Below are 10,114 nucleotides of genomic sequence, written 5' to 3'. Positions count from 1 at the left end.
ATTTTGGGTTTTCAATGCTCTTCACACAGCACACGCAGTGACACGCACACATGTAAGTTTGCACAGTGGGTCAATAAACTTTTACTCGCCAACTTTATTGACAATTATGTTCAAGTACATTTTGGGTGATTTTAGGGTAAGTAAGTATAATTCTTACTTACACTGGTAGGCACCAGGAAAGAGTAGAAATTAATAGGGGTGCCACTTTACTCTATACTCGGAACCCGATTAGCTTTCTAAAACAAATGTGGTATTTACTTGTAGAAAGGTAAGTACAAGTATTAAAGTGTAGATAATAAGTTTCGGGCATCCTCCAGCCAACTGAACCCCGACGACAAAGCAAAGTAAATACATAGTGTCGCAAAAGGGCTATACTAAACCAAAAGGGGATGACTCAAGGGGTCATTCTGAACAACTTTTGTTCTACGAGATTTGCAAATTCGCGAAAAAAAATATTCGTTTTCCATGGTAAAAAGTCACATGTCCAACAAAGTTTCTATGAAAAAGGTTTTTTTTGTTAATTTCCAAAACTCGTAGAGCAAAAGTTCAGAATGACCCCCTATCTTACTCCTTTTTACCGGACTGCCGAAGGAGGAGGGTAATGTTTTTTGATTGTACGTAGGTGGTCTGAAAAGTTTCCGACCTCAACGTGAAGATGGTAGCACACATCAATTAAAGTCAGGGAATGTAATTGTGCATCTTTTGACAGCAACACCTCAAAGTTTCAGCCATTTTTGACGCCTGGTTTTTATTTTACAGTCGTTTGAGTGAGTCGATGTGAGCATTTCTGTGAAAATGGAAAAAATCGAGTATCGAGTTGTCTTAAAATATTTGTTTTTGAAAGGGAATGCCCCTACGCAAATCAAAGATGAGTTAGATTCTGTGTACGGGGACTCTTCACCGTCATTTACCACAGTAAAATTTTGGGCAGCCGAATTTAAACGTGGCCGTAAGAGCTTCGGAGATGATGAACGTTCGGGACGTCCAAAAACTGCAACTACTGACGATAACATCGCTAAAGTTCACCAAATGGTGTTAGACGACCGCCGAATTAAAGTGAGAGAGATATCAGATGCAATGAAAATGTCCAGAGAACGTGTTTGTCACATATTAAATCAAGATTTAGGCATGAGAAGGCTGTCCGCGCGTTGGCTGCCGCGTTTGCTAACGTTCAGACCAACGACGTGTTCGGATGAACATTTCCAATGCTCTGTTGGCGCAGTTTAGGCGCAATAAATCCGAGTTTTGGCGCCGCCTAGTTACTATATGAGAGACTATGTAGAAGAATAAAAATAAATTTTAAGAAAAAAAATCTTATATCTATGTTAGGTCGGAAACTTTTCAGACCACCCACGTATGTATGTATGTTTGTTTGTTCCCTCCTGTAGCCTAAACGGCTTGATAGATTTTGATGTATGAAGTATTGTTAGAAGCGTATTGATGGCGCGATGGTTATAGGCTATGTGACGTTCCATTAAAATGTACATAGCGCCCTCTAGAGGACATAACGTGATGATCGAAAAAATAATAATTCAACTTTGCCGCGTAAGGTATCAAATGAAAGGGCTTGATTTTCACATTACAAAAATATGCATATTGAAGGTATTTAAATAACAACACCAAAATTATTGAAATAAAAAATGATCATGAACTACTGACGTAAAATTTCATAAAATAAAAACAACTAAAAAGTTACAAATAAAAAAATACAATTATAAACAAACGAAAAACCCGACTGTACGCTAAAAACATGAAAACAAGTCCCAATGTTAATGGAAAGTATCGCAGGCGGGGACCAACTTGACCGCCACTCAAGGCCGTTTTCTAAGTAACATTCAGCTAAATGGTGAACCCTCTGCTGGTCCCCGCCTACGATACTTTCCATTAACATTGGGACTTGTTTTCATCTTTTTAGCGTGCAGTCGGGTTTTTTGTTTGTTTATAATTTGTTTAGTACTATATACCGCTTTTTCAATACCTGTAAGTACATTTTTTGGTAGCAGCATAATATTTTTACTTAATTTTAGGGTTTCGAACGTCAAAAGAAAAAAAGCAACCGTTATAGGATCTCTTTGTTGTCCGTCTGTCTGACTGACTGTCTGTCACCGCCCTTTTTCTCAGAAACGGGTAAAGATATCAAGCTGATATTTCGCACAGATGGGGAGTACCCTAAAAAAAATATTATGGTACTCCCTGTCCCACACAAGTAAATTGGGGCTTATATTTTTTCTAGTTATTTTGATGTGTATCCTTTTTTTTCTTTGTTGTTATGTATAAGTATGTGTTTCTTTTCTTTAAATCTGTATTTTTTTTGTTGTTGCTGTCTATGTGTCGAATAAATGTATCTTTATCTTCAAATCACGCCATCTATCGTTTGTTTTTTTTGTGGCTACTGTCTATAGAAGAAATTCCGTCATTGACAATTTTACGTTACGAATTTATTTTTATTTATTTTATTTTTATTTTTACATTTTCGTGGAGAACCAACAGCATTTTGTTAATAAATAATTATTACTTATGAACACATAACAACTTGATGCCACTAACAGAATGAACTTAGTAAACCCAGTAAACCTAACACATCCAGAGGAAAAATAAAATCTCTTTCTCTCTCTCTGAAAAACATACTTAATAGCCTAAACTCGATGCTTTTAGCTATTAACATCTTTGAAATAAAATTGAGCCACCACCGTGTTATGCCCTCATCAGATCCTCACGAGACCATACCTCAACCAGCACCAAGAGACTGTATTTTTGATCCCTAACCTAATGTTCGTGCGTATTGTCATCACTTAGATCCATTCGCTATATATTCCTGCTCCTCATCAGACCTTTACGAGACTGTAATGTCACGAGAATATTGCACACTATTTAATTTAATTTAATGTATTGAATATACTGGAAGAATTATGATTCCTCAATTTCAAATCAAATTATGTTGGTGTCATAAAAGTTGAAAAAGTGCAATGACTACCAATGTGCAGTGATTTTGTATCTGTACACGATAAGATCGCGAGCTGTCAGTGCTGCCTAAACCGACGTGACCCTTCTTTGGAGGCCAGCGGCCAACTGAGTCAAACGTCACTTGTGTTTATGATTTTATAACACAGAAAACCGCCATAGATATTTGTATGAAGATTTGAGGGAAAAAAATTGCTCAAGTTTGGGATTAATTTACACAAAATAAGTGTGTGTTTATTAAAAAACAAGGTATTTAGCGCCTAGTCCAAGCCTTTAACTTTATAATATGATAAAAATCATATGAAATTTCTTAATAATTACGACACAGTTGTTACAATACGGGAGTGTGATTTTCTGGTTATTCGTCATATTCTGAATTTTATTTACACTTATCCATAATCATTTACTTGAATTCGAATCATTCAGCACCTAGCTAGACTCTTCGGCTACCTGTGTGATTTTTTTCAAGGTTGTAGAGCATCGTTTACTACATAATTCTATGACAATGCCAACCCTCGATTACCCCTTGCAGACCCTTAAATCCTTTCCGTAAAAGTGGACTGATCGTATGTTATACAAAACGGATTTCAGGATAATTTCATTTTAAAATTTAATAATAATTAAAATGATAAATGGTAGCACCAAGTTAATCAGGTAGTAGGAACTGGTATACTCATACTCTTTTAAAATTATCTATTTAAGATTGTGTTGAATTTGTTGTTAAGAAAATATTATTTGTTTTTGCTAAGCTAAACCATAAATAAACTTAATAATCCAATTTGAGAATACAAAACTCAATTTACGCAAATTAAATATTTTCAGGCCACCTGCCACTCAATACGAAATTAAATTTGTCTGAGGAAGATTACTGGCGTTGAACCATTCCGGAGATAAATGGAATCTGAGACAAATAAAATGTTGATTGATCTAATCAAATACAATACTAAAATTATTATTGTATTGCACCATTTATAACACAATAAGTTACACTTCAAGCTAAAATCGTACTATATAAGCAGCAGTCATAATGAAACTTTCATAAACAAGAACAGGTGTAGGTATAAGAAAGATAAAAACCTTTTCAATACTAAACTCGCATTATGCTTTTCCTCATTTCCATTCAACAACCAATATCATATGTATCAAATCGCTGCTTGTTCATGATAAAATCTACTCGTATCTTGAGCTGAAGATCAAAAATATTCTGCTGACAAATAAAATAAAATTAATTCAACATAGATAAAGTTTTATACATATTTAGAATGTGTGAGGAAAGATGTACTCTGGACACAATGGTCAAATCCATATGGCCATATTTAGCTGTACTGGTTATTGATTTACGCACAGTCGGTGGATCGCTACATATATTATTCTTTTGGACCATTTTACATATGCAGGGTGTTTCAAAAGTGACACAGTCAGTCTAAAGGCGGTTTTACCTTTGTACATTATAGTACCGTAAATTTTGCTTTACTTTTGCGTGCAGGATAAGTCGTTTAAAATATAAGCCAATGTGGTATTAACTTAATAGATTTCAGTTCAGCATGGCTGAAAGTGCATCGTTAAAATCCTATATATTCTGCATTTATAGTGAAATTGAGAAAGAAAACAATATAACTGAGTCGTTAGGAGCTGATAGCGTTTTGTTCAGCTAATAGCTGTGTAGCCGCTGCTGCAGTCTCCGTATCTGCATTATTTCGATAACTCGTTTCTTTTTTCTTGCCATCTGTAAAGATCATTAGTTTCTTATAAATAAAATTTATTTATGTTTTTGAAGTAACATAATACCTTAGTAATACTGCAAAGTATGTACTTAGCTTTAGAGCAAGAATAAATAATAATGCGCTTTCAAACGTGCAAAATATTATTATAATATTCAAAATATCGAAGATACAAACAATCAAAACTACTGGTAAATAAACTTAATGAAATAATATTCATACCTACGCCTTTTCCAAGGGACTTCAAATCACTACAGTTATTTTGTCTTCAAATATCCGTGGTCTCCACTCAAATGTATTATTCCTGTGATTATTTGTAACAGGAGCTACTTAGTCAAGTCATGGCCACGAAGAAAACACTCAATATGAATGCCAATATTCCCTATGGTTATTCTAATGAGCTTCTTTGTATGTTGGCGCGCGGCTAAAAAGCGGTCCTCACACTGCCCCGGACCACTCTGCGTGTTGCGCTGCGTTGATGAACGAACGTAGGTGCGTGTGTTGGACTGTGCGTGTTTTAAACCCCGTCTAAAAAGAGGGGTGTTATAAATTGAACTTGTGTGTGTTTCTTTGTGTCTACCTATTTGTGGTAGCGTAGTTCCGAAACGGCTGAACCTATTTTAGAATATTATAATTTTTGTCATAGCTAATCCCAAGTAACATTTCATTCGAGCTTAGGTTGTAAGAAATGCCTTTAGGTTTTATAAGGGTTGTGAAAAGGTTAATGCTTTGCTATCTGGTCATATTGAGTACTTGAGAATGATTACTAAGTCCTAAAACTAATTGTTTATTAATACAACCTTGTAGCTGCTGATAAGAGTTTATATTAACGTTATTTTAACATGTATTTCAGGAGCATATAGTTCTAGGATCTTATAGTTGTCGTAGACTCCTGATTTACTTCTAGAAAAGCTAGCATTAATGCTAAAGTGAGAGCTTAAGGTTAAATTTTTAACCTTGATACAACCATAAAGTTATGGAATATTTAAATTACTTATAAGTATTTTTTAAAACCTATCTTAAACCTTTAGGTTGATAAGAGTTGTCTAGGCAAACAAATTAGGACTACTTGGTGAAAACCAAAAGCATTAAGCACTGGCTATGAGCTGAAGGCATGATTTAAGTCCTACAAGAATATTTTAAAGCTTTAGAGGCATCCTCAAAATATGTTTAATGTTTTTTAGTAATTTCCTAACGGCCGCCATATTTTTTCACTGAAATAAAAAAAAAACTTACCAAAAAGATAAATTTTAATTAATAAGGGAAAATTCAGTAGCGTTTCCTATATTATTCCAAATATATGTTTTTTTATATAGACAGTACTTTTATTTCTAATATAAATTTACACCAAACATAAAATTTTATCTATTTTTTTTAATTAAAATATCTTCAAATTTATCATTTACAAAAGGCCCGTCACTTATACAGAACTATTATCCGAAAGTATCACCATAAAGTGCTAGTCGCACAAGGTTTTCATATTTCCTGACTTCAGCCTAACTACTTACTATATTTTGTATTAATAGAACACTTACAAGTTAGCCATTTTGAGTCTTGGAAAGTGTCAGGTAACGGCGCCATTTATTATAATTATTATAAAATCTTACACAGAAACATTTTAAGACCCGAGAGTCCTGGGAAGGCATTACAAATATCCATCAAATATGTTTCAAGTTATAGTAGAGTTACATCCAGGACTAATTTAGAACTTAAAAGCTGTCTTCCAAGGTTATGTTAACGTTAAATTAAGGTTGTGAAGGTTTTATTTAGGTTCTGTGTAAGTTGTTCAAAAGGTTCTGGGTTTGAGCTATAGGTTTTGCTGTAGCTCTCAGAAAGGTTCTAAAACGTGGGCCCTTTTTGCACTCAGGAGGTTAATATAAGGTTAATATAAGGTTATCGAGCCTTCTAAGTCTCACGAGTTGATTTCCATACAAAGGTTCTAGAACCTTTTCAAAACCTTTTTAAAACCAAAAATGTTACTTGGGATGTTACCCCGTGTTATGTTATTACTCATTCTATCAAAATCGACTAAGCCATTCTAAAGTTATACGGCTTTTAATGTTGAATATCAGGTGTTTTTAACGTTACCGTTGGTAAGGTTATCTATACTGTATACAAACGCTAATACATACAAGCTGTAAGTCACAAACAACGCTCGGCCCCGCATTCACGCAACACGCATCGTGACGCGTGGCGGTGTGAACACCGCCCTAAGTGCTCGCGGTTTTTGCACCGTCAGGTCTACAAGTGGGTCATTGCAACTATTTCTTCGGTACAATTTCGGCTTTCGCCATCTTATTAATAATGCAGGACCAAGTGATGGCGGACATCGGTTTTTATTCCGTAGATAATGCCGTGGCGCGGCGCCAGCGGTGAGACTTATACAATACGGAAGCTTTTAATTTTCAGTTGTGGAAAAAAGGTTATTTGTAGTCGGTATATTCAAATATACCTACGTATATTTTAATTTTTACGATATTTATCCCTTAATTGGGCAAATTATTATGGATCCCACATCGTTCTGGACTTGTTGTCAATCCCATTGAGTTAAGGACGAAAACCAGTGAAAAATTTGAAGTAGTCATGCTCTATTAAGAGTTATTTGGCACAGTCTCTTTTCGTTAACAATTTTGAAAAGAAATAATATTTTCTTGAATTCCATTTAACGGTGAATATATATGAATATAGAATGTATATATGTTGGTGTACTATTGTTTGAAGCGTCCGTAGTCGAGCGGGCCTCAGTGATCGTAACTGATCGCTGAGGTTAAGCAACAACTGACACGGTCAGCCATTGGATGGGTGACCAATTTCAAGTGGTGCTTTTCTGGACGCTTCCGTGCTTCGGACGGCACGTTAAGCCGTGGGTCCCGGTTGCTGCTTCGGCAGCAGTCGTTAAGCCTAGTCAGAGGCCTTCGGGCGGCTTGAAAACATCTGACAGTCGGGTTGCCCACTTACCCGACAACTCTCTCAGCACAAGCTTGCTTGTGTTGAGGTCCACCAACCCGCACTAGGCCAGCGTGGTGGACTAGGCCTAAACCCTTCCTTCATTGGAAGGAGACCCGTGCCCCAGCAGTGGGGACGTAATGGGTCGTGATAATGACTATTGTTTATGAATAAATAATTGTCATACATTAAGTACCTATAAAGAATATTTTTAGTGAACAAAGTTAACTAAAAATAAATAACTTCTGAATTCAGTTCGCAAGATGAAGCCGGAGTGAACTAAGAAAATAACATTAAATCATTTGAACCGGCGGTATTAGGAACTACAGTCGTTAATCGCACTCTCTCCCTTTTACGATTACCAACTTAGCAACTGCCCCTTCACTACGCTCTATTACAAAGCAATAAGGCTTGCTTTAGGCTAACTGGAATTTCGCTTACGTTGGTTGTGTGAATTTGGCAGTGTCTTTTGTTGTTTGAGTTATCATCTTCTTGAGTTTGAATAACAGAATGATAGCTGAAATAACTCAAGCGATAGGTTAAGTTATGCATCACTAGCGTGCAGATAAATTATGAAAAATATTTACATGAAATACCTACTAATATTCAAAAAACATTCACTGGCGCGGCAGTACTGTATTCACACAAAATATATGACACAGTATAAATATTTCAAATTCATTTCGGTATAATTTCTGTAAATATATATTTTTTTTAATCTTGTTTTATTCAGTAATAATATTATGTATCACCTACATCATCATGACCCATTACGTCTCCACTGCTGGGGCACGGGTCTCCTTCCAAAGGTGATACTATTATGCTCAGCTGCTCTGTAGCTGACAGTTGTATATAGTCTGGAGCTGAAAGTTTGTTCCTCACAGACGAGGTCAGGTTTCTCTCCCCAGGCTGTACAAAGTGTACAACTGCCACCACATACAACTGCAGACACAAGACAATCAGGCAGCAGCGGCCCCAGCCCGGGTCACGCCGAGAATAATTAGTCGCCGATCCGCCGCCGACACGACCTTCCACCAATAATTGTTTTGTTTCACGCACTGGCTCGAACACACGCGCAGGGAATTTTATGGTAAAAATGAAGTTAAATATTTTGATTTCATGGTGAGCAGTTATGTTATCCGAAATAGTTTTCAAAATATATTGAATGAATTTCTTTTTATTTGTCAGACGTTACTTCTGTTAGTATTCAAAAGTAAAAATAAAATAATAATCTCAATACGGTTGAACTATCTAAATCCAATAAAGAGTAATGACACTGAGTATAAGGAAAACCTATTGTTTATTTTTATACTATTTAAAACTTACCCGTTATCCATTCATAAAAATGAGTTTTATTTTCTTTGGTATACAAACAAAGAGTAATATATATCGATTACCTAACCTCTCTTAAAATGCTACTGAAATCAACCGTTACGTTTATGAACCCCAGTGCGTGCAGCGACCCCGTGTCACGCACTTGATGATAAATCGCACCACAATTGAATTAAAACAAAACCCACACACATGTTCAATTATTTGTCGTATACCTGTGAGGGTAAAGGTCAGGATCGCTTGTTGATTGTTAGTTAGATTATTATGAGAGGATAAATTGCGATGTCCCGACCGTTTTTAGTAACAGTTATTGAATTACTGGGCCGCATTCAATTTGACATTACATATTTATTGTTGTCTATTTAGGTATTTTAGTGATTTCTGTTTGAATACATATTGGGGAGAAAAACTAAAAGCTAATTACTGATGGCGCCTTAGGCGACTGTGCCTAATTCCCCAGTTCGAATTGGTTGGTTCAGTTGCCACTTTTACTACACACCGAACACAATTGAGCCTCTCTAAAACTATGTACCTACTTAAATTTATTATAAACAAAAATATGTTTTGTTTCAATTCATTGGAATCATAATAATTATTTTGAAGATCAAAAATATAAAATGACATTACCATAAATATTGGGTTTCCTTTTGAAAACGTCCAAACATAAACAAACCGAATATCCGGTAAACTATCCGTTTACGGGTGGCTGTTGGTTCCAGCGATACGTTATCTTTTTTACTGTAAACTGTGTAGTTACTCCCCGAGGCGCGTTTACGGATCTCGCTAGAGTCGCTGTAATAGCGGATTTGCGCTTAGCCGTCTTCGTAAACGCACTTATAGCCTCAAGCCAAACTAGCCACCATTCCGTTGATATAAGGCTCATGTCTGGAAGCTGAGTTTGTTTTCATCACATCGTTTCGTTTTAGTTGGTGGTGTTATGACATGTTCTTACTTCGTGTTGGACATGTATAAAATGTTTATCCTTGATACGTGAAAATATAGCCTTTTTACGCTTTTATTTTGAGGTTCGATTTGAATTAATGTTTGAAATGAAATAAGATTTTATTCTTGAAGCAAATCGTCATAAGTGTTAAATTATTTAGCAAAGGCCCAATCAAAAATTAATCCCCTCATAAAAATACATAATTTCTTAT

Source organism: Plutella xylostella, chromosome 21 (genome assembly GCF_932276165.1).
Source record: "Plutella xylostella chromosome 21, ilPluXylo3.1, whole genome shotgun sequence".
NCBI classification, from domain to species: Eukaryota; Metazoa; Arthropoda; class Insecta; order Lepidoptera; family Plutellidae; genus Plutella; species Plutella xylostella.
Note: the sequence above shows the minus strand (reverse complement) of the source record.